At 51.4% G+C, this 23231-nt stretch overlaps 1 long non-coding RNA gene across 1 annotated transcript; it reads left to right on the plus strand.

Annotated features, from left to right (window-relative positions):
- The first annotated feature begins 8854 nt into the window (after positions 1–8854).
- LOC106148004 lies at positions 8855–23011 on the plus strand. Its single transcript, XR_001233082.1, has 3 exons — positions 8855–8979; positions 20981–21048; positions 21329–23011. It is a non-coding gene; the product is annotated as an uncharacterized LOC106148004 (long non-coding RNA).
- The last annotated feature ends 220 nt before the right edge of the window (positions 23012–23231 follow it).

Raw genomic sequence — 23231 nt, forward strand, 5'->3', positions numbered from 1 at the left:
CCAGGAGTGGCCCTTACGGCCAGTCCTGCAAACACCCTGCAGTTACTTGGGGCCTGGTCCTTCCTGCCGCTGTCCTGAGCCAACACCTACTTAAAAGGCAGCTGGAGCTGCAGAAAATCTCCCAGCTCTGTATCACTGGGCTCTGAGGTTTTGGCAGAGTGACCACCCTCAGCCAGGTCAGGGCTCCCAGTGGCCACGGGTGATGGGCCCCCAGCTCCAGAAGGGACCGAGAGGAGGATCAGAGCCTGCTGCCATTCATCCGCAGAGTCATCTCTCCAGGTTGAGTATGGCACGATTTAATGCCCCCATTCCTCCATTTCTGCTCTGCATGACAAATTGTTTTAATAAACATAAACCGGGTAATAATAAAGTCATAATAAGCCCGCGACTCACCTTATATCACTGCAGTTAAATCCTCCCATAAGCCGGCGCTGGTTACAATGACAATTACGGCCCGGCCAATCCGCAGGCAGGCCTGCGTGTGGACAGATTTAATATCGTTTGTAAATATGATTAGTGGGCTGTCATGTTATTGCAGGCTGCTATTTACATTTCTCTCCGGGGTTATACACTCTGCCAAATCAACATGAAGTAGTGGGTCTCTCTTTCCTCCTTAAATCATTCATTCCCTCTGCCTGCGCTGATGCCGCGTAATGAAGAAAGGGAACCTGACGGCAGGCGCCGGGGCAGAATGGAGCCGAGCCTCAGCATTTTTCCCAAGACACATGGGCGCAAGGAGCCCCGAGAAAGCTCCGCCTGGAATCTCCAGTGGGTGCACAGGCCCTACCCCGCCCCCAGCAGCCTCCCTCCCACCCACTGCCCCTGCCCCTCGCCCTGCCTGCTGGTTTATGAAAAATGTTCAAATAATGAATGGTTGTTGTTTACAGAAGTAATTTCATGCTACATTTCCATTATTGCCTGGATTTGTTTAGCTTCGCACACTACCCCATTGCCTACGATGAACTTTTAAGGAAATATTGCTTGCACTTCCCGCTCTGCCGTTCCGCTTCTAATGGAAGCCGCTTGCATTTGAGACATATTGTGACACTTCATAACTGTGTGCAAATAAGCATTCTTAAACTGCTAGGGCCAATTAATCATTGTTGCAGGGACACAAGAATCCGCTCCACTGGGGAGCAAGGGTGGGTGGAAAGGGCTAGAAAACCAGGATAGAAGATGCGGGGGCCATGGGAGCAAAGTGCTGTGATAGTGCCTACAGATCACCCTAAATCACTGGAGACAAGACAGGTGCCTCACTCTCCTGGCTTTTGGATAGTTTAGTGTGGGCCATGGACCAGAGTGTGCAGAATGACTAGGGTGGGAGCCGCTTGGAAGAATCATATAAAAAATGAATACCACATACTTTCTTAAAGACAGCACTCCACACAGGATTTAATCTTCTGGTGATGACCAAGGTCACCATTATGATTGGAGGAATAATATATTGACGCATTACTAGGCTATCACGGCTATAGGGCTTTTGTCCCTATGCAGAATCTCCCAGCAGTAGGATGTCTGAGCTCTCTATAGGTGGACACCTATGGTGTCTCTGTCTCCTAACAGACACCCCAGACCATAGTTTTCATGGCCTCTGTCCCCAGCATCCTCACTTCCTCCTGCTATTCCTCATCTTCAGTGAGCTTGGAGTCAACCTTAGAGCACTTAGACTAGAAATCCCAAACTTCATGCCTTGAGAAGGAGGATGAAATACACTTTGGCCAAGTGCATGAGAATTCCCCTCAAAGTAAGATTTGGGTGGGACACAGGTATTCTTGAGAGCACTTTGGCTCCTTCCTGATTCTCAGCTGATTTGGGGCTAGGAGAGGGTTTAGAGGATATAAGAAGCTGTGTCTTCAGGGAGAAGCATGTTCATTCACTTACTCAACAAACACCATGTATGTTAGGCATCTGCCATATTCCAGGCCTTCCGGACACTGGATCAGTTGTGAAGTTTGCCTTTTTGTGAAAGAAGGCAGCAGGGCAGCTGTATGTGGTTACAGAGGTTGCACGCTGCACAGCTCTGGAAAAGGGGTACACGGAGCACAAAGACTCTGATGTGAGCAGCACGGCCTGAAATCGCACAGCAGTGCAGCTGTGGAGACAGACAACAAAGAAGTCAGAAAATCTGAGAGAGAGATAACTGCTATGAAGAAAACTCCATGAGGTACAAAACAGAAAAATGATTCCGGATACAGCTATCCTTCCTTCTCCGAGCATCCTGGGCACGGGGGAACCTCCCTGCCGCCCCCCCAGGCCACTGGGGCTCACCCTCATAGCGCCCAGGTGTGTGCCCACCTGTGTGCATCTCCTTCCCTAGCAGTGGCTTCAGAATCGCCTCCAGTTACCCAGTTTTCACCTTGCATCTCTATTATTTGACTACATAGAAATAAAAATAGCGATTGTCAAGGGAGATTTGAAAACATTTAGGGAAGGAAGATTTTCATTCAAAGGATTAAAATGATAGTTTGTACTTAAATGGCCACACTTCCACCATCTGGAAAATGCAGGTGACTTGAAAGCTCATTCCTGAGAGGTGTGTGTGTGTGTGTGTGTGTGTGTGTGCGCGCGCGCGCACACACACGCATGGAAGCACTGGAAGGCAAGGCTGGATGAGTATAGCTAAGGGTGGCGCTCAGGTTCGAGGCAGAGTCCAGAACCTGTGTTAGCTAGGTATATGGGCCAGGGCTCAGATTAGGGCACAGACCATGGCCAGGGAGCTGTTTCAGTGTCCAGCAGCACAGAGGAACCAGGAGACACAACAGAAGGAGTCTCTGCTCTAACAGTGGAAAGCTGGTTTTGATTTTCCCATCAGAGGAGCCGAGAATGTCCAACCTCCCCGGTGCTGCTGCTCCTGGAAGGCCCCGGGTCTGTGGCGCCCCCTGCCTGCCTTGAGTGTCCACTCCACAGAGCGCTCCCAGCCCGGTCTCAGAACCCTGTGAATGCCTTACCCTGTGTCCCCTTTCCCTGTTCAGAGTGGGAAGGGAGTTGACAGCGGGACTGAAAAGTCTGAGGCAGGCACAGCACTGGCTTTGGCATACGAACAAAAGTCAGAGCATCGCCACAGGCCAGGCTGCCCCCCAGCTCTGGAGCCCCAGCCTAGCCCGTCACCAGCTGCCACCAGGCTTCCAGGTGAGAATCCAACCTCTGTGCCTGTCCGCACAGGAGGCAGGGCAAGCGTCACCCAGAAGCAGGGAGTGGAGGATGGAGGCAGAAGTCCAGGGTGCAGGCACCAAGATGAAGTGGGGAGGGGCATTAAAATGTTTTTGTAATGATCAAGGAGACTTCAGTACATGGAGTTGCCTACTGCTTTCAGTTTATATCCTGCTTCTTTTCCAAAAAGTCTAAGGCAGCTGAAGACATGTGATCATATATAGAGCCAGAGAGAGAGCATGTAAGTGGGGCCACACCCGCTTCTTTCACGATGCGCTGGAGCTCAGTTCACCTCCAAGGCCCGCAGTGACAACGCCCCTCAGCGGGCACAGGGCAAGAGCCTGGGGTATGGCCAGAGAGGACAGAGGTCACCGTAAGGCCGAGATGTGTCAGGTCAGGATGTGTTACTGGGGGTGCGGAGGTGAGGTCAGGGTCAGATGAAGAGTTGGGGGGCTGAGACTGGAAGGTGACGTTAAAGAAGGAGTGAGGTTCAGATGCACGAAAGCCCCCAGGGAGCAGGGTGAGGTCAGAATCACACACTGGGGGCTGCGGTTGGAATGGGGTGATGGTGGATTGGCCCCTGCAGAAGCAGGGTGGCAGTGGGCACTCTGGGTGGTGACTATGAGACCTATGCTGTCCCTTGCTCCACCCCGACGTGTGCACGTGTACAGAGGGGGGTGAAGCATGATGCGTGTGTTGTGTGTGTACACACGTGTATGACATGTCCCTTAGTAAATGCATCGTGTGCTCACTTGTGTACATGGGTACATATTTTATAGAGTGTGAAGTGCATGCTATTTTTTCTAAAAAAAAAAATCACAAAATACATCAAATGTTATAACTAGAAACCAAATAAATGCCCTGAAAATCTAGAGCCAAACGTCTTATCTTATGGTGCTGCATGCTATTACATTTCCTAATAGTTTATGAAGGTCAGCGAACTTCGGAGGCAACATGGGGTGAGGTGAAGTCTGGTCCTAGTTGGCCTTAGAAGCATGCACTCCCACTGGCTGGGCACAGGGCAGGAGGCAGTGATAGAGAATGGATCCCCCGCATCTGGAACACCCTCCTCAGCCCCATCCCTCCGCTCTCATGCCCTTGCAGCTAATCTTACTGAGCCCAAACTACCTTCCTGCCTACCTCAGTAACTGCATGAGTGGATTTCCCTATCTTTGTTCTGTACCCTCCAACCCATCTTATGACAGCATCGAGAGCCACAGTCCAAAACAGAGTCAAGGAACTGGACTACCTGCAACCTTCAATGGCGCCCCATTGCCTGCAAGGCATTCTAGACCCTGTCCTCTTTTGTGCCTGCCCACTTTTTCTTCCTCTGCCTCCCTGACCTCTGCTGCTTCTCGCAGGTGCCCTCCTCAAAGCCCACTCACCCCAACAGGCTACCCATGCCACCATCTTATACCTCAAAGCCCTGACACCAGTACCAGAGCCAGTTACTGGTTCAGAGTACTGTATTTAAATATCAGTAGAGACAGGTCTGGAAGAATAGGGGTGATCTCGGCTGGATATTTATTCATTCACCCATAACAAAATAGTTATTAGTTGCCTCCAGGCTCTGAGGCTATGAAGATAACTAGAAATCAGACAGTGACCTGTGGGAGCTGATTATTCTTCGGGGGAGAGTCAGAATATCAGCCAGGCTATAGCCAAATATAATAGATGCTCGATGAATACATATTGAACAAGTAAGTACTGAATGTGGAAATGCATGCATAATGTTCAGGGAGAGGAAAGAAATGGAATCTTCCCCACTTTCTTAGAGGTCAGGAAAGACATCACAAGGCTGATGACCAAATGGACAAATGCCCACGGGTGGAATAGGAGTACTCCTATTCCTAGGTGTGGGAAGGGACACTCAGCAGATGGCAACACAGGCAAAGAAGGAAAGGCCAAAAAAAAAAAAAAAATGGTGACGTGAATGCTGGTTGGCGTGATGGGGCACACGGTGGACAAGAGGTGACAGAGAGGACTGGGAAGGGGTTGACGAAGCAGGGGCCTGATGAACTGGAGGTGCGGATTGGTGACACCTAGTTGTGAAACCGTGCTGTGGCCTGAACGTGGTGGCCCAGGCCCAGAAGGGCTCTGTGCGTTGGGTTTCAGGCTCTGTGCCTGCTGCCTTGAAATCCTTAGTTTTATCTTTGAATTTATGTTTTGTGTTGAAGCCTGAAGGAACAGTTGAGCATGTGCTGGGGCTCCAGGCACAGTCCCACTCCCACCACCTTCCTGGGGCGTTGCTCAGCAGCCTGCCGTTGCTTTCTGTCCTAGCTGGGTCTGTGCCCCCACAAGGGAGCCAGGTGCATGCACGTGCTAGCACTTCCAGGGCAGAGCAAGGTGGCAACCACCCCTGCCCTGTTCTGACAGCACCAAGGTGAGTCCTCAGTCAGTAAATCATGTAGTGGGTCCTGGCGGGGCCAGCGGTCCTCTAAGTGGGGTGCTTGTGCTCTGAAGGTGTTAGTGATTCACATTAGTAAAACAGTTTGGCTGTCACTGATACAAACAACATCCCACAGATGGAGACCCCAGGGAAAGGGGTGGGGTTGAGGATGGAGGTCTGACCAATGACTGAAGAAAGAAACATTTTGAAACAAGATCCCTGGCGGCTGTGGGCGTCCCAAGTTCAGTCACATGAGATTCTTGTCGGCAGGACAGGCTCCACTCCAAACATCCCCATGGTCACCAGGTCACCAGGTCACCAGGTCACCAGGTCACCAGGGATGGTGGGTGAGACACCTGGGGCTTCACATCAAAGCGGTCCATTTCCTGGCTGTCCCAGCGTTTGTTCCGACTTCTCATTTGCTGTGTGGCCACTGAAGAGTGAGTAAGAGACAGGTGTATCATTGCCACGTCTTGCGGATTTTAAGGGGGTCTTTGTGGGCTCGATGTCTTTGGACTTGCTCATTGAAGACAGGGCTTTGGAACCAGGCATGGTATCACATGCTTGTAACCCCAGCACTCTGAGAGGCTGAGGCAGAAACATCACAAGTTTGAGCCCAGCTTGCACAACTTAGCAACTTAGTGAGACTTTGTCTCAAAATAAAATATAAAAAGAGGCTGGTGTCATAGCTCTGTGCAAAGGCACTGGGTTCAATCAATCCCCAGTATCAGGGAATTTTTTAAAAAGTAAAATAAAATAAAGAAAAAGAAAAAGTCTTTGTGTTCTACCTATGGCTTAGGTTGCTACTAGGACCTTCACCATCACTAAGGTTCCTCTGGAAATTAAGCTGGAGGTTTGGCTCTGCTACTTACATCTGTGGGGCCTGGAGAAAGTCATTAACCTCTCTGAACTTCAGACCCTAAGTCTGTAGACTGGGACTAGTAATAGTCAACTTCATGGCATGGTTGGGAGGATTAAATTAAATGAACTCCAAATTTTGCTTAGCTGAGTGTCTGACATTGCGTGGACTATTGAACAATGATAATAATACAGTTGGCCCTCTGTATCTGTTTGTCCAGCTCTACAGATTCAACCAACATGGACTGAAAATATCTGAGGAAAATTTGCATGTGTACTGAGCAAATGCAGACTTTTTTCCCTTTTCATTATTCCCTGAACAATACAGTAGAACAACTGTTTACATAGCGTTTACATTGTACAAGTCTTATAAGCGGTGTAGAGGTGATTTAAAGTGTGTGGGGGGATGTGCTGTGCAAACGCGATACAATTTTATAGACGGGGCTTGAACATCTGTGGATTTCGGGACCTTTAGGAGTGAGAGGGAGTCTCCGGGAGCCAATCTCTGTCCCCTACGACTGTAAGGACAACAGCTGACACTGTGTGACACTTCCTTTGTACCGGGTACCATACAGAGACACCCACGTGAATTCGCTTTCAGCTGAGAATGTGCCCCAGAGGCACATTAACGTGTTTTGCACACGTTAGCAACCTCTTTAGTTTTCATCATAACTGTCAAGTGGCTCCCACTCCTATACACCCATTTTACAGATGGACAAAATGAAGTTCAAAGACTAAAGGAACTTACCCCAAATCATATAGCTGGTAAAAGGAAGAAGCAGGCTTATGACCCTCAGATACTCTGGCTTCTGCGTCTCTGTTCCTGACCATTGTACCATTCTGCCTCATTTGCTAAAATAAGTGCTCAGTAAGAGATTATTTCTTGAAATTATTTTCGTTTACATATGTGCACAAATCCCAGCATGCATCACCTCACACACATCTACCCTTTCCTGGACCTTTGGCTGAGAATGTGCCCTGAAGGCAGCACAGGGCCAGGTTCCTGAGACGGTGCTGAGAAGGGCACTCCCAGGGAGCGTGGGGCCCCCGGGGAAATGAGGACAGGTGGTGCCAAGATGCCACAGCAGTGAGAGGATGCCCACTGTCCCCAACCACTCCTACCTCCAGCTCCTATGAGGCCAACTAAAGGCCAGAAACCAGCAGAGGGCCCTGGCTTTTAGCAACACCCACCTGGGCTAGCAGGTCTCTACCAGTGAGAGCTCCGTTTTCTAATCCCGGACGGTGAAGCACCAACAACCCAAGCCCTTTATTATTCTGATATGATTTGGGGCAGGGGAGCTGAGAGCAGGCTTGTGGGGCAGGAGTAGGAGAAGGTGGGTGTGAACCTCTCCTCAGTGTCCCAGCTAACTGGTCCCCTGACCCTGTATCAGACCCCAGTGATAGTAAACCCAGGCCCTCCTGGGGTGGCTGTAATAATGTTATTTATTTGTGCAGCTCCCAATCTATTGCCTATGGCTCCTCCCCTCAGAGCCTACCCAGGGCCTTGAAGCCTCTCAGGGTTTATCGGATCTTCAGCCACTGGGCGCTCAATGACTTCCTACTCCACAGCAAATTTAGGCTCCAGGTTAACACCCTTTCTTGCTTTCCCACTTGCTCAGAGCACCTCAGCCAAGTCACTTCCACACCAACCGGAAATGGACAGGAAGACACAGTATCCTAAAGACGTGGCCCACTGGAGTCAGCAAGAGCTGAGATAAATATTCCGAAATTTTGTGTGTTGATTATCAAACTGTTAGTAGCTTAGATCTGCTGGTGTGGGTATCACATCAAGTGTTTGGAAAGCCTGTGTGCACGAGGGAGGCTTGGTGCATGGTGCACTGCATACAGGTACACGTGTGTTTGTTCACGTGGGCGTCTCTGTATGCGTCTATATATGTATATGTGTCCATACATGATATGTGTGTGATCCTCTGTGTTCAGCAGAATAGGTTCTCTGATGACCAAAAGCATGTGGCGAGAGTTTCCCACTGTAGGGGAACTGTCCTTCCGAGGTCTACCAAGGGTCCCTGCGCAGAGAGCCTGCCTGTGACCTCAAAGTCTCTTCCCACCCAATCACAGAGGCCCCAACTGAAGCTTAATTGTGGCCTAAAAGGGCTGGGGCTTTTGTGCAAAGGAATCCAGAAGCCCCTGACTCATAGCAGCCGGTCAAAGAGTCACTTGCAAACTCTTTTGACCATAATGCTCTGCTGCATTTGGTGGTTATTATTATCTTTAATACTCATAGAAAATAAAGCTTACTTCCCTTGGAAAGTCTTAAGTAGGAAACAGTTAAAAATACCGGAAATTAGTTAAGGAATAATCTTAGCTTTTCATGCCAAATTATATTTCTACCAAATCCAAAGCAGATCAATGAGAAGGTGGAAATGGAGAGGACTGGTTACTATGGCAACAAGCCTTTCTGTTTACTGGGAGAGGAGGGGGCTATGCCAAGACTCAGTTGGGCCAGGCGCTTGTGGAAGAAAGTGAGAACTTTTTCTCTCTGTCAAAAGAGGTCATCAGGCACACCTGGGAGCGCTCCCACTGGGCAGGCTGATGAGTAACCTGTCATTTCCCCGCACGAGGTAAGTAAATGTATTGTTGTGGTGTTGTATTATTTTGTGGATTCTTTTTTCTTTAGAGAAAGAAGAACTAAAAAACAGGAAATCTGTATACTTTGGGTTCCCTGCACCCTGGTCAGAGCCCAGGATGTACAGACAATGATGCAGGCCCTTCCTCCCATCTTTCCCCAAGGGGCCGAGAGGGAGGCCTTCGCTGCCTTGACCCCACAGAAAAGAAACCAGGGAGACCTCTACCCTGCAAGAGGGTAAGGCCCGTTCATTCTCTAAGTCCTACCTGGTGGCTCCTTGGGAATTCTGTAAGAATTTAGTTATAAACTTTCTGAGAAAGAGAGTGAGGCCATAGCCGACCACCAGCTGGACAAGCCCTCCAGGCCGTCATGACTGTCCTGGGAGCCCCCTGATGGACAGGGCTTTGCCTCTACTTGCCGACAGTTCTGATGCTTACCAGCACATTTAGCTGGCCGGACCTGTTGATAAAGGGGCCTTTGATAGGAGAAATCTGGGCACCCAGAGCTGGAAGATCAACTTCGCATTGCTGCCTCCTCCATAACGGAATTTGGGGGCTTCCCTGGGAGGTGACTCAGGCTGTGGGAGGCAGGGAATGGAAAATTAAGACGTTTACCCGAGCTTTGCTCTTACTTGCACTGCATGAAGGCCTTGTATAACATTTTGTTTGCAGAAGGGGTTTGACCACTTTTTAAAAATTTCAAAGCATTGGTCTAGGAGGAGCAACTTCATTGTGCAGGTTGGTTAATACCCTCAGGGGATTCCATGTGTATAGGGGGAGTGTTTTATGAAAGATTCACAGGGAGTCCTTGCACGCCCTGTTTGGGACCCAGGCCTAATAGGTCAGAGAGAGCTGACAGGGGTGGCCCCAAGGTGGGCAGGACACATCCTCTCTGGTCTCCCACACCATCTTCTCTGCTGGACTGTGGGCTCCAAGGCCGGCCTGCCCGGCCTGTGTTTATGTGGGATGCTGCGATGTGGGCCAGGCCGTCCTGTGATTCCAACCTCAGAGTGTCCTCCTAGGGAGGAGCAGTTGGAGCCACCCCCACCTCTCAGGTGGGCCCATAGGCCAGCAGGTCTTCCCGATGTTGCTGGGCTACAGGGAGACCTCTGATGGGAGAGGAAGGAAGCTCTGAAGAGCACAGGCAGCTCTTGTGTTCCATAGATTTCTCCCTCTTCCCTCTCCTGGCTTGGGATGTGGCTCATGGGAGGATCCCTGACACAAAGGGAGTTGCCCTGGAGGAGGCTGGGCCTGAGGTTGGTGCCAGGCCTGGAGTCGGCATGCTGAGGGGCAGGAGAGTGAGGACTCAGACTGGAGGCCCTGACCCAACACTGTCCTCCCTGCCCACTCCCCACCGGCAGGCCCTTCTCACCACAGCGCCTGATTCCTAGGCTGGGCCCATGGGCCGTCATCCATTCCACCCTCTGTCCTGACCCAGCCTGCTATTTGCTTCCCCGCTCCTGCCCCTCTCTGCTGGCTATCTGTGCCCCTGCTCAGGGTAAGCCTGTGCTACAATCCTGTGTCCTCTAGGTGGCAGCAGAGAGAACACAGGCGGAACAGCCAGAAACCCTGTTCTGGATTCATTTCCGTCCCTAAAGGGCTGGGGACCTTGGGAAAACCCATGGGCCTTTCTGGGCCTCCATTCCCATATTTGTTTATTGGGGTCATACTGTCAGGTACACATCTGTGGGCTGCTGTGAAGAACCAAGGAGAAGAGGGAAGGAATGTCAGAAGGTGGCAGCAGGAGCCTGGTCAGGTGTGTGTGCAGGGGTGAGGGCCCCCCAGAGGCTGCACATGGGCAGCCGCAGTCCCACAGGAGCAGACCCGTGCCATAGCCAGGCCGGGGGGGCACGGTGGTAGGGGCCCAGCCTGATCACAGAGACCTAAGAGCTGCATAGCATTCTGAGTCCCCCAGGAGCAGGGAGTGTTCACCAGCATCCTCTCCCTCTCCACCCAGGCCTGGGTTTTCCCAGCCCTGTCTGACTTTGTCACTGGTAGTTTGGAGATATCTCTGCAAAGAAATATACACACAGCACATGGGGGCCAGGAGGTCCCTGGCCCACCCAGATGCCTAGAATCCCACGTCCCCTCTGATTTCCCCTGGACAGGGCTGGAGTTTGGGCCACAGGAAGTGGCTGGCCCTGCCTGGGAGAGCTAAGAAGTGAGGAGACTGAAGGGCCCAGCTCTGGCCTCTGCCAAGCTGCACCGGGAGGCCCAGAGGGGTTTATTTGGATTTTTTAATTATCATTTTTTACTTTTTTTCTCCTCATGAAAAAGTTTTAATATACACAGTAAATTAAGCCCAGAAAAAGGGAGGGGGGCCACATTTCATCTTTAATCTATTTACTTCTGAATATTTAACATACAATTCTGGCACCAATCACCAAATTTAACTGGAAAATTACTCACTAATCTGTTTGCTTATTTGGAATAATTGGGTCGGCTGCCAGCGCGAGGATTTCCCCCCCTGTTTAATATCTCAGTTAGTAGTCCAATTTCAGCTTGGCGGCATAATTACACTGACAGAGCTGTAGCCACGGGGCCTGTGAGTGGGGCTGCTTTTAAACCGTAAATTATGAAGGATTAGCATTTATGAATTTTAAATCAGGGCTGGGGTAGGAGACACTAAAGCTGCTTAATGCTGGGGAACAGCAGCCTCCACTCAGCAGCAGAAGCCGTAACCCTTACGCTCCCAGGATGGCCACAGGACGCCAGGACAGGAGCCTGAGATGTGGGGAGTGGTGACCCCGTGACACACAGACGCCTACAAGTGTGCTGCACAGAGGGAGGGCATGGGGGAGGGGATCCTGAAGCAGCAGAGGAGCTCTGGGGGGTAGAACACCTGGCCCGCATGGGCGGGGTGCAGCCTTCCGCCCACGAGCAACAGGTCTCCACTCCTCCTGCTGCTGCCGCAGAGGAGCTTGGAGTGACAGGCAGGTGTGGAGGTCAATCCCTGCGGCCCCATGGCTTCCACTCAGGCCTGCCCTCATCCAAAAGCTGAGTCTTTCCTTCTCTTTAAAGTCTGCATCTGCCTTTAAGTGTGACTTCCTGGCACGCCAGCGATACACTCCCAAGGGATTGTCACCTGAGTTCTCGCTGTCCCGCTCTGCCCCCATCCCCTCCCACCTGTCTCTGGCGCTTGGTGGCATGGACCCAGCTTTGAAACTAGATAGAACTTGTTTGAAAACCAGCTGTGCTCCTTATTTGCTGTGTGACCTTGGGCCAGTTACTTAACCTTGGCGGGTCTCTGTCTTTTCAGTTCGGTGAAGGCAGTAGCTCCTACCCTGCAGCTCTGTCAGATTTTGTGAACTAATGTAGGTGAAGTGCCGCACATGGTACGTGGCACACACAGGTGTTATTAGTTTTTTGGGGGTCTCCTCAATCCTGAGTCAAAGCCCTGTGTCCACTGCCCTCTCCCTCTCCCTCATCCCTCACAGAGGAAACCTCAGTACCTGGACTCAAGGTCCAACAGGTTGGCCAAAGTGCTCTTCCCAGGAGAATCCCTCTGCCCAGAAATCTGCCTTTGTGCCCTTGGCTTGGCCTTACATGGTAGGACTGGCAGAGATGGTGCCAAGCTTGGGTCTCAGGTTTCTGCTGGGCTCTGTAATAGAGAACCCATCCTGGAGTCAGGCAGAGTGGATTTGAACCTTTATTCTATCATTAGTGGGATGACTTAAGCAAGCTTGTTAGCCTTCTACACCTCAGTTTCCTAATCTGCAAAATGGGAATAATAGCCATAGTCTCTCATCATACTACTGTTAAGAAAAGGAGTAAGTTAATCACCACACAGTCTTCAGAAGCACACTTGGTGCATAGTCAGCACCAGCTTTACTGTCATTTATTATCCATACAAGAGAGATGACTGTGGCCCCCTCCACGGAACCTGCCTGTTCTGAGGCTCCAGGTTAACTTTCCCTGGGTTTGAGGGATCCCAAGGTAGTCTATAAATACAAGAGGAAAAAAGGCGGGACCAGAATAGATGTGACATGGCCATGCTGGGGACCAAATCTGGATCCCATCACACTAAGCCTGGGATCAAGGAGTCCCCACAGAAGCCAGACTGCTACCTGTCCCATCGCTGATCTTGGGGCCTTCGGTTCTGGCAAAAGGCCCAGTGAGGTGAGGCAGATCCCCAGGGTCCAGCAAAGACCAGTAGGGCAGGAAAAGAGGCACAGGGCCACCTCAGCCCGGAGAGCCTTTCATGGGGCAGACCTCTTTCCCTAGCTTCCCTGGGTCTCGGTCTCCACCCTGAGCTAGAGCAGGGCAGTGGGTAACCAGGCAGGGAAGAGGGGGACCCCAACACAAAGCATGAGCAGGTTGGGCTGGTGCTGAGCCCACAGGCTTGGCATCTTCGCCTACTGGATGAAGCCCCTAGGACTTGCTCTTCCTACTGCTCCCTGCTGTCCCCCACCATCAACCACACTCTGTCCCAGACCATGGTGTGCACAGAGTGACAAGCTATTACTCCTCAAAGGGAGTCCTCTGGGAATTCATGTCCCCTTCCTACGCCTCACTGTGCACTCCTGAAGGAGGATCGCTTCTGCAGGGGACTGCCTGTGGGTCTATGATTCAACTTCACAGCCTGATCTCTCCACATAGTGGACCCTCAGCATGTCACCTGCTCTCTGAAGGGGTATTCCCACAAGGTCCAGGTGGAGCTTGTCATCATGTAACATGGATGGATTTGGTATCATCTATGACAGGCTTAAGGATGGACAAGCCATAGCCTTAGCAGCCCCGGTACAGGCTGACAGTGGCCATTCTGGGCAAATGTCACCATACGCTCAGGTTTTGGTGGGCCTCACATAGTACTAATGCTCTTTTAAAAATCACCTACATGATAATTTGCTTCAGTGGATAAACCCTTACATCTCTCCCCTTTTATTTCCATGGATCTCACACCACTACCGAGGTCACCTGGCCCTTAAGGATTGTAACCTGGGCAATGGAGCAAAGGGAGCAGCTTATAGTGGCTGCCGGGTGTGCACATCCAGACAGAGGCGCAGTTGTGTTCCCAGGGGCCTCACAAGATTTCTGGCGCTGCTGGTCTTCGACCACGCTAGGATGCTTGATGGATGGGAAGTGCCTAGTTTGTCGAGTCCTTGCTGGGCTTTGTGATAACTCATTATATTTCTTCCTTTACAAATTGCCCCATTAGCCCTCCCGGATTGAACAGAATCATAAAGCCAGGAGCATCCCAGCCTGGGCTGAGCTGGGGCCATGAATTACCTGTGGAGCGAAGGCCTGCGTTTTGGGGAGCAGGCTGGGAGCAGCTGGTTGGAGTGGGTCCTAAATTCTGCAAGGGAAATGGGTTTATTGTCTTTAAACTTAAGAGAATAAAAGAGTTCTAACTAAGTCCTGCTGGATTTAAATAGCAAGATCTGTCTCCTTGCTCACTGGCTTTCAAGCTGGGGACTCTGATCCCTGTTTGAGGGGTTAAACTCTAACCCCATTAAGCCATTTATGGAAAGCTGACCACAGGGAGGGAGACAGCCCTTCTTCCTGCAGCCTCCCTAAAGCCAACAGATTCTGAAATTGGTTGTCACTCTCAGTCTGAGGATTCTAAACAAGTAGGCGCTAATCCCCTCTGTTAAGGAGATACTCATTTTGTCTGAAAAACTTCAAAGAGCCCATGACAGACACTCAAAATCAAAATTAGCATTCCAATGAGGATTTAAAAAATAATAATTCTTACAGTTTTGCAGGGGAGAGGAGGAGAGGTGAAGTGACTGGCCCTGAGGCTGGGGGAAGGAGGTGGAGGCGAGCGCCTTTCATCTGCCCACCCCAGGAGCTCTTGGGATCTGCACCCACAGGCCGAGAGGCATGACCACCTCTCCTCAAAGCGGCAAGATTGTGCCACAGCCTGGGCTCTCAGGGTGGATGCACAGGGGACCTGATCTCCAGGATTCTGCAGATGAGGAGTCCAAGGCTTAGAGGGGGCAGCGGCATAACAGGCCATCAGCAACCTAGCTGCAGTGAAGGCCAGGTGTCTGCCCCCAGGGTGGCCACAATGGTGTTCTCTGCTCCCTGGGCTTGTAGGAGTGTGGAGAGGTTCACAGCTGTCCCAGGACCGGTGAATGGCAGAGGATGAAGCCCGGCTGTCTTGCCAACACACCTGCCCATGTCAGGGCCACATCTGCGTCCTACTCCAGGGATTCTAACACTTCCCTCCACTCCCACGGCCTCGCTTCCTATACCCATTGTGTCCTTGCCTACCCCCAGGTCCACTCTGTCTACTTGCTGGACTGCTGCACCCCAGCCTGCCATAAAACCTAGCCTCCCCGAGCCTCTCCAGCCCTCGCTCACCAGTCCCCCCACATTTTCATCTCCCAAGAGACCTTTCTGTTTCAGACCCTAGCCTCCAAGGCCACTGGGAGCTACCCATCTCCAGACAGGACACTCCTCTCTCCCAGTGTCTAGCTGTTTCCTTTCTAAAGTGGTTCGGGTACCACAGAGCTCCTGGGATCCCAGGGCCCTTGACCCAGCTTCCCCACTTCTCTGTTGGTTCCCGCTGGGGTTGCCCCAGAAGCCACATGGCAGGGCCTGGTGACAGGCACAAGGCTCCTTCATGCACCCCTAGGCCGGGCTGCCCAGCTTGTTTGTTCACACCTCCAGGGAGGATCTCTCACCTCAGAGAGTGTCCGTGTAGGAGCCAGGAGGTTTCCTGGACCTTCAGCCTTCCCCCCTGGCCTGTCCCCTCTAACACACACCGCTTTTCTGTGTCATACTTCTCTGTCCATCCCTGTCCTCTGCCCGCCCCCAGGGCTGACCCAAATCTAGTGTCTGCTCATTTGCTCAACTGCTTCTTCAGTGTAGGCCTGCTCTGTGCCCAGGCTTGTGTCTGGCATAGGACACAGCGTCCAGTCCCACTCTTGGGCTGCTGCCAGGCAAATGGGAGACACAAGCAGGAGGGCTGGGCCAGTAAAGCAGAAAGACAGGAACAGCAGAAAGTTCCATGGGGCGCAGTGACCTGTGGGAGGTGCTAGTGAGCTGGGCCTCAGAGCTTCAGGAGGAGGTCACCATACAGGGGCGAGGGAACAAAGGCCCTTCCAGTTGAAGAGTTATGTGCAAGTAGGGTTGGGCCAGAGGAGCCTGGGGCTGAAGGATCCAGACTCTCAGCTCCTATCACCCTGGTCCTCTTTCCTGCTTCTTAGCAGAGGTCTCCAGGCCCTTTATGAGGAGCAAGTAGTCTTGGTTACCCCTTCTGGCAACAGTATTGGACAGCAGATGAACTTCAGAGAGGAAAGAAGGAAGTGATGGGAGGATCCCACCTCTGCTCACCAGTGACATCCTCAACCACCAATGAGAGAGCCCTTGCAAGCATTACCTCATCCGGGACAACGGCCATTGGCTCCCAGTACTAGAAAAGCCTAAAGATTTCCAAAAGGCTCAGCTTTTGGCATTAACCCTTCCCCAGGCAGGTCTGGTCTCTCTTAGGAGCCAGTGTCACCCCTGGGAAAATGACTCTGTTCACACCTACTATCTCACACTGTGGATGCTTGGGACCTTCCCACTCAGAGACCGTGTAGGCCAGTGCTGGGCAGAACTACATTGAAAGCCATGTGCGTAATTTTAAAGTTTCTAGTAGTCACATTAAAAAAAAGATTAAATAAATTTTAATAATTTACTCCACCTGATGTTATCATTGGGTTTATGAAACCTAAGACATTGTCATTTGAACATATGGTCCATATAACATTGTATATATGTGGTACTGGGAATCTAACTAGATATTTTACATCCTCTTGTTATGTAATCAGTCTTAGGGCTCTAGTGTGTGTTTTACACCTTCATCTCATCTCAGTTCTGACTAGCCATGTTGCAAGGGCTCCAAGGCTCCCTGTGACCGATGGCTGCTGTACCAGGCCTGGACAGCAGCACCTCGGTCTAAGAAGAGGAAACTGTGAAGGAGGAGAAGGGACTTGTGCAGGGTCCAATGCACACTGGGCTTTGGAGTGAAATCCCCTGACTCCTGCTCCCAGGCCTCTTCTGGCGCCCTGGGAGACTCTGAGGGGGTCCAGGTCACTGAGGAGGAAGAGCCTTGTGCTGAAGCTAGATGGCACCGCATGCTGGGCCTGCAGCTCACCCAGTCACCTGTGACCTTGGCAGATTTGGAACCACCTTGGGCACAGGGCCCCAGCTGTCCCTGCCCCCTGGCCTCGCTGGCTGAGGAAGGAGGAACTACAGACATAACAGCAGCTGTTCTGCACCAGGCGTATGCTCCGGGCAGTGCCCACTCTGAAAGAGCCTATGGTCAGGGCTGGGTCAGGGACAGCACAGTGTGATAAGAACTGAGTCAATGACACTGCGATAAGGACTGCAGCAGGGAGGGCCTGGGGCGTGACGAGGACACTGAACACGGTGTTTGTCTTTCAGGCTGAGATGACAGAGGTGAAGCTTAAGGAGGTCTGTGAAGAAGGACAGAGAACGTGGCCAGACCCTCTTTCTGCAGCTAGGACCCACCCAGCTTACGGAAGCCCTGGGGCCCAAGCTTTTCCTGTCAGGGTGGACAGCCCGGGTGAGAGAGCCACTCAGGTAGCACAGAGTGGGCGCCAGCCCCGCCCACAGTCCTGTGAGGCAGGCAAAGCTCTATGTTCCCACAGATGGCAGCAGAGCCCCCGCAGGCCAGGACTCAGCCTCTTCTCTTTCCTGAAGGCATTCTAGACTGGCTTGGCAGACATCCCTGGTGAAAGGGGATGAACTGGCTCTGCTCATAGGCCGGGCTTGGGCCGGAGAGGCAGCCTGAGCCCTGCCTGCCGCAGCCTGTTGTTGGAGGCCACCTGCCTTTTGGGCCAAAGTTGGGTGTGGGCTGTCGGACCTGCGGGCTGGGCCCAGGTTCTGCAGTTGGAGCCTAGCTGCCTCATGCCCCCACCTGGCCACTGAGCCCCACGGCCAGTAATGAGCGTCTCTCTCGCTGCTCTGGCTCAGAGGAGGCCTCCCAGCAGCCTGGCCTTGTTCTCATTGTCCCGCCCCAGCCCAAATGCACCAGGCCCAGGCCTCCATCGTGATCAATGGGCCGAGGATGTGCTGATGCGGCACTTTCATCTTTTCTCAAGGCCGCTGTTTGAACTTCTCCGAGCAAGCGGCCTTCCCAAACGGGCTTGTCTTCTAAGAAGGCGGCCAATCTCCTTTCCTTGCTTCCTAAGCAGGCTGATCCTAAGAGTTATTGAGGCACAAAAAAGGAGACGTTCAAAGGCAAATCTAAATTACCGTCCTCTTCAAACTGGGGGAAAGTCTTATTAAGTCGCCTGCGTGTGAATCCCGGCCTATTTCTGTCTGCAGACCTTTCTTCCTTTGTGCCACATAAATGGACACATCTTATTGATTTTCTTTCAACCTGGATCACCTCCATAGCTGTGAATATGGGCAGACAAACACTGCTCCTTCCTTCCCTGTGGGGCTGAGGAAGAATGGGAGTGGCAGCTAGGGGGGCCCAGCTGACTGGGGCTCTGTACCCCCTCACCACCAGCTCTGTGCCTCCTTCCCACAGGGCTCCACAGAGCTGCCTGAGAGCCAGCACTTACCTCAGAGGAGCCAGGGGACACCACTGTGGGCCTGTGGGGAGCCTTTGGGACGGTGGACCGTGGAGCCACGGGGCTCTGCGGCAGTCAGTGGCAGTGTCTAACCTAGAAGAGGAAGCCAGAAGACAAAGCCCTTGCCCTCAGCTTATTCCCTCACTTCCTGTGTCTTCTGCCATCTCTTCCTCTGTGACTCCCCAACCTGGGTCCACACCACTTTCCTCAGTCCACCAGCACTTACCACCTAGCCACATATTCCTCCCAGCACTACCGCCTTGGGGACTTCCATTCTCAGGCCCAGAAAGCTCTTCTCCTTCCCTTTCCCAGCTCACCCTCAAGTCTCTACTGAAATACCACGTTCTCAGTGAAACTTTCGCCAACCACCCCCCTCACAGTTGTAACCCAGCCCCTGAGCTCCCTAACCATCCTCCCATTATAGTTTGTTGAACAGCATTCATTACAACTGACACACTATTTCCTTTGCTTACCCCACACTAAAATCTCAGCACTCATGTCAGCAGGGATCTATGCCCCTGTTGTTGTCACGGTGTCACCAGCACTTAGAACAGTGTTAAGTACATGGAGGTGCTCAGTAAGTCGTTGTACAATGCATGAACAGCTATGGTGGGCCAATACCTGACCCATCCAGGGCTGGCGCCCCACTTCCTGTGCTCCAGGAATTTCCAGAGAGCACCACGAAGGATCCCAGGTAAGGCCACAGGTTCCCAGAAAAATAGCTCAGACCATTTCCTAGGCCAGTGGTTTGGCCTAGACTCTGTCCCTGGAAAGGAAAGTGCCCTCAGGAAAGATGGCTTCTACGTCCAGGACAAGGTCTCTGATCCCTTCCTACAGGGACAGGCCATTGTGCTGGGGTTTTGTACCATCACACCCAGCTGGCCAGAATGGTGCCACATAAATCCTTGGATCCCTCAGCTGCCCTCCACAAGCCACTCCTAGGGGACTGAGCATCTTGCGGGGTCCCCAGGGCTGCCACCTACAGTGGTACCTCAGTTGTTGAATTTAATTCTCTCCACCATTCTGGTAGCAAACTAATCGGATGAGGACCGAATCAAATTCCGTGGTTAGGGTCAACGTTGACCTTATGGGAAATTTGATTTGGTCTGAGAGTCAATGACCTTTTCGTATGTCCCTCTCTCATTGAACTGAGTCATCTTTGAGGGACAGGACCATGTCTGGTTTTTCTCTTCCTCCAGCCCAGGCCTGGCTCAGAGGAAGTTCTCAGGAGGTGTTCGTTGACTGAATGGATGAAAGAACGAAAGAGGAAATCCATAAGTGCACAGGCCTTAAAAGAATCGCCCAGTCAGCCTCAGCATAGCGTGCAGGCCCCAGGCAAGAAACCCCAGGCCTTGCTTGCTGGAGAGACGCGGACAGACAGATGGAAGCAAGGCCTAGGAATTCTTCTGGGGAAAAGAAGCTCACTTCCAAATGGGAGGCTATAGGCTGTGGGAAGACAAAAAAATTTCTCAAAATTAAACCAAAGGAGGGGCTTAGGGAGCGGTGGGGCTCCGAGGGATTTATTAATGCACGCCTCCAAGTGATTCTTCCTCCTGCAATCCAGCCACTGGGTTAGCACTGACTTCCAAATTATATTTAATTGGACAATTATTCAAACTGAAAAACCTGCACAGGAAACGAAGGTGGTCCTTAATAAACACCTTGTCTCCTCAGCCCCAAACAGGCAAGTCGTTTACTGACCCAAGAGGCACAATTTTGTCTTTGGTAAATTTATTTTGAAGTAATTGCCGACTCCGGGAGTAACCATTTTTCAAAGAGAAACTTGGCTCTAGCCAGCAGAATAATAAATTGTTCCCTGACCCGTGTGAAGCCTAATCCCATTAGAAAAGAGTGCGCTTAGAGGTGGAGGGCGGTGCGCCGAGAGAGGCAGGCGGCCCTGCGTGGAGTGGACTCTCCCGCCGGTGACCGGCAGGAGCCTCCCGGGCTGACCCGGGCTCGGACACCGCGACCAGCCAGGCTTTCTCTGCGGAAGGGTCTGCAAAGCTGGGGAGGGGCGGGCTGGAGGTCGTTACCCGGCCTGGATCGCCAGGCCGGGTGAGAAAGCTAAAGCCTCCCCAACCACCCCCGGCACCGGCTGGGGTCAGGGCGCAGCCCCGAAGCCCACCTCTGCACCTGCCTCCACCCGCCCAGCCCCACCCCCCACCGCCTCGCCCCGCGCCAGGTTAGTCCTCCTTCCCTCTCCTGGCCCCTGACCGACCGCCTTATCGCAAGGGCTGGTGAGGTCGTGTAGAACCAGAGAATGCGAGGCTGGCGCGCCCCGTGCAGCCAGCACCTTGCTGAGCAGCTGAGGGCCTTGGGGAAGCTGCTTTAATGAATAGACGTGCTTTTATAAATAGCATATCCATATGCAAATGAGCACACCCAACAGCCCCGGAAACGGGCTGGTCTCTGATCGCTTCCCTTTAAGCAAATACAATTTATAAAAGCTATTTTTTTTTTCCAGGAAAGAAACGAAGGGGCTTCCCTTGATTTACAAAAGGGATTCCAGCGTGGCTGCTTTCGGAGATCAAGGTACGCGCCTTCCACGAGGCACACTGTAACCCAAAGCCCCCAATCCATGCATGGCCCAGGTAGTCTTTACCGTGGCAAGGAACTTCATTCTTGGGCACTGGTGTGTGTCCACACGTGTGCCTTGAAATGGTGCGCGCCAGCCAGCCTCACCGCAGAGGCTGGGTGCCCCTCACTCCCTCAGGCATGCGGTTCGGCGGGGCAGAGCGTAGCAGAGGGGAGGGTTAGCGAGCTTGGAGCTGTGACTATTTCTCCTCTGTCTTTTTTTTTTTCTCCACTTAAGAAAATTGAACCTGGGAGAAACTAAGTGATTTGCTCCAGCGACAAAGCGGATCTGAACAGGAAGCAAGGGAGCAACCCGGGTCTCCTGATCTCTGGTCCAGGCCACTTCCCAACATCAGCCTGGTCCCCTCATTGTGAAGTGTTTAGAAGACCCCCTAGCAGTAAACAGGCCCTCAGAGTGCACTTTTGGCTCTACACACCCATTTTACAGTCAGGGAAACTGAGGCTCCAGGGTGGGGTCTTGTCCCTGGTCAAATTTGAGGGATCTAGTCCCCAGGCTCTAGGCATTGACATGCAGCCTAAGCATCCCATCCCCATCATTTTTGGTTTTCTTGGAGGTCCCAGGGCTTGGGCCCCTTTTATCTTGCAAGACCACTTTGTTAGAGGGCAGAACACACAGGGCAAGGAGGCTGCCTCTGTTGGGCTCTAATTTCTAGGCTTTTCCACTGTCCTCACCCATCCCAGGCAGCTTCTGGACAACCAAAAGGCACCTACCTGTCCCACACCCTCCCATTGTCCCTCTGAAACGTTTTGCTTCTACCCTGGGCATCCAGACCAACTCCTGGCCTGTCTTCTATCACACTCTACCCATTGGAGTCCTTCAGCCTTCAATGACGGAGGCCTCACCTGCTGTAGAGAAGAAACTTGGATACTACCCCTTGGGTGCTACACTTGCCCAGAAAAAAAGCTGAGGTCAACAGCTAGAATAATTGGGGGTGTTTCACCCAGAGGAGACCAGATTCCGTAAGGGGAAGCACTTTATCAGTTAGAGCAGTGATGGCGAACCTGTTAGAGCTTTCAGTGACACAAACAGCCCTCTGCTGCATGCATGCCTCTAACTGAGTTAGAGGTTAGGAGAGACTGGGTGCTCTAACTAACCGTGAGACTTCTGAAAGTACGCCAGTTCTCAGGGACTGTTTCCTTGCCTGAACAATGGAATGATTACTAGAACCTAACTTACTAAGTTGTGATAATGACCGCTAACATTTTTTGGAACATTTGGTAGATGCCCAGTACTATTCTAAGCACTTTAAGTCTACCCATTCATTTACTCTGCACCACATCTGTGACATAGCTACTATCTCATTTAACAGAAAAACAAGACACACTTTACAAGATTAAGTTACTTTGTCCAAGGTCACACAGAAAGCAAGTACCCTTCTTCTAATGGATATCCCCCAAATAAGACCTAATCAGAAAATAAGCCCTAGCATGATTCTTTAGAGTGCTCCTAATAGAAGTCCTACCCCAAAATAAGTCCTAGTTAAGACTGTCAGCCTGACAGTCCCATTTAGAACATCTATGGCAGCACACAACGTACCTATGGAATTATAAAATACAGTGGTACCCAATCAAATTCAATGGTTGGATTCAATGTTGATCTTATGGGGAAATCTGATTCAGTTCTCATCCAATTTGCTTTGGAATCATGATCATGAACCAAAGGACCATTGTAATAATACTAACATGTAATTAAATATAAATAATATTATTGTTATTAGTACTTAAATGATAACATACATTATAATTAAGTTTTTGTAAATACCCAAGTGGCCACCCTTGGAGAAGAGGTAAATGCTTATGTAAACAGATAAAGTCAAGTCCTATTGCCAAATGACCCATCAGAGTACCAATACAATGCATGAATAATGTGTGCACCTGATAACGAACAGATGTGCTTGTGTCTAACATGAATCTTCATAATTCAATGTGGCCTGTGTTGTAACAGACATGATTAATGCAGTCATGTGAAATAAACCTTTTCTGAATTTTGGTGCCTGCAATTTTTTGTCGCTTTCGTGTGGAGCATTATTCTTAACGTGTCATCATTTTTGTTACCATGCCTGTCTCGTAAGTCTTCAGTTAACACTTGATTTAATGGAAATTTTGGGAGGCCTGGCCTG

Source organism: Chinchilla lanigera, unplaced genomic scaffold, assembly GCF_000276665.1.
Source record: "Chinchilla lanigera isolate Chin_1 unplaced genomic scaffold, ChiLan1.0 scaffold00013, whole genome shotgun sequence".
Taxonomy (NCBI): Eukaryota; Metazoa; Chordata; class Mammalia; order Rodentia; family Chinchillidae; genus Chinchilla; species Chinchilla lanigera.